The 2,388-nt window shown below is 37.8% G+C and overlaps 1 pseudogene; it reads right to left on the minus strand.

The window, feature by feature from the left end:
• Window positions 1-306: 306 nt before the first annotated feature.
• LOC129025771 (ras-related protein Rab-9A-like) lies at window positions 307-933 on the minus strand (annotated as a pseudogene).
• Window positions 934-2,388: the final 1,455 nt, after the last annotated feature.

Here is a 2,388-nt window from a genome sequence, read left to right on the forward strand (position 1 = left end):
AGGTATAACTTCTAGAGTAGTCAAGTTTCTTATTTTAATTATAATTAGTCTTGGTTATCTCATTTCTTAGCTCTCTAACCTACATATGCAAGTCAAAGAAATGTTTTTAGAGAAACATTACAATTTATAAATGTACACAGCCATTACTGAGAAAATATGTTCTTCCATGACTGGCTGTCATGGAAGCCCACCAACTAATAAAGCACAACAATTTTGTGCTTTATTTTATTAGTAGATGATACACTGCTGCAAACCCTAATTATTTTTTTTATCCCCATGGTGATTTTGTGTATATCTGTGAGTTGATTAGAACACATCAACAACCTCTAACAATCCACAGCAAGATGAGCTAGTCCTGGGCTTTCGATGAAGATTGACTGTGTCTGTGTGTGTCAACTGATCAGACGTAACATCATCCACAGGAACTCTTCAAACCGATTCCTCAAAGGCTGCTGCCACACTTGTGGCATCTTTTGCACTTGTTTCAAAGTAAGAATAGTTGCTGTCATCCATGCACAAGCTTGGGATTCTCCTGCAGACGCCTGCTGTTTGCTTATGTCAGTCTTGTTACTAAGAATCACAAAAGTAAAGCTCTCATTTCTTCCACATTTGCATAATATATGAATTCTTTCTTTCAGTTACTAAGGTTCTGAAATCTTTGTGAACTGTCCATAATAAAAGTAAGCAGACAGCAGACAGAATCTCTGTAAAATGAAGTCCTCAGGCTTTAGAATCAGTCCTGACCTGCCATGCCCCAAATCTGCATGGCACCAAAATGTTTATCCACTTCCAAATCTTATTTAAAAATTTCATACCTATTGTCATAAAGAGCTGGATATCAAACTTGTTAGTTACATATCTGTTTATAAGTGAACTCCTCTCAACTCCACCATCTCTAAGAATTGCTTTAAAAAGTGATGAATTGCCTGCCATCATTAATCTCAAGAGCTTCAAGAACTCTGTAAAATATAAATGCACCATTGCATTTCTTTATACATACCTATTCTTCTACATGATTCTGTGAATACCAGCATTTAGCTGAAGTAAAATGTATAGCACCAGGGAATACTTAATAATAAGACTTTTGTTTACAAGGCTGAGCATTCATCCATGTGCAGGCTACCATACCAGCAATATTATCTAAAACAGCTGGGAAGGGCTCACTCTTCTCCTTTCTCAGGTCACAGTTGACTGTGAAGCTGGCACTCAAGCCCAAGTCTGACCCCAAAGCTCTTGCTCTGAACTTTTACTCTATGATAAGTCGCTCTCTGCTCATAGTAAGCCCCACTATAGTTGGTTAAAGATGGTTAAGAGATCACAGTTTGCATGTTTCTGATATAGCAATATTTATACTTTAAATGGCATGCTCATGACCAATGTAGAGGAGGTTAGTTTAGAGAGCTGGAAATGTTATAGCTATATACAGGTCAAAAAGAAAAGACTGGTTTGGATGAAACACACCACCGCATTTTAAAAAAGGCTGTCACAGGCTGGGTAAAGTGGTTCATGTTTGTAAGCCCAAAAATTTGGGAAGCAGAGGTGGGTGGATCACTTGAGGTCAGGAGTTCAAGACCAGCCTGATCAATATGGTGAGAAACCCCACCTCTACTAAAAATACACACAAATACAAAAGTTACCTGGGCATGGTGGTGGGTGCCTGTAATCTCAGCTACTCTGAAGGCTGAGGCAGGAAAATTGCTTGAACCCAGGAGGCAGAGGTCACAGTGAGTACAGATTGCACTACTGCACTTCAGCAAGTTGACAGAGAAAGACTCCAACTCAAAAGAAAAAAAACAAAAGACTGTCAAAGCTTATCTGAGTGTAAACTCTAGATCCCAATAGATGGAGAAAGTGCATGTTTTACACAGATTGGAAGCTTCATCCATATTCCAGAAGCACATTTTCTGTATATTTATAGACAATTATACTGCTTTATCAGGAAGGAGGAGGCCAGAATTTATTTAAATGGTTAACTTATGTCCATAGGAAAGACACAAAAGCATTAGCATGCTCTTATCCAAAAAGCTACTCCATAATTTATAAATCTGGGTTGTTATATTTATATCTAGAAAATAGAGGGTTCAGGGTTTCTCAATCAGAGAGTAAAATTCAATATGCAAGAAAATAGCAGTTTATTATTTGTACAGCTCTGAAGTTTATCTTTTAAATCAAAGGGAAGGGTGAAGATTGGCAAAGACAGGAAGCCCACATGCAGCCCATGTTCCCAAATCCACCCCAAGAAAGCCGTCAAGCTCATGTACAGCCAGGAAGCTCTTATCCCTATCCAAGTTAATGAAGTTTGAAATTTTAAAAGCCAGATATTTAGCATGAGAAAGTTATGAAAAATGCCAGAAATATAGCTAAGATTATATAATCAAGGATCTCACT

Source organism: Pongo pygmaeus, chromosome Y (assembly GCF_028885625.2).
Source record: "Pongo pygmaeus isolate AG05252 chromosome Y, NHGRI_mPonPyg2-v2.0_pri, whole genome shotgun sequence".
NCBI lineage: Eukaryota > Metazoa > Chordata > Mammalia > Primates > Hominidae > Pongo > Pongo pygmaeus.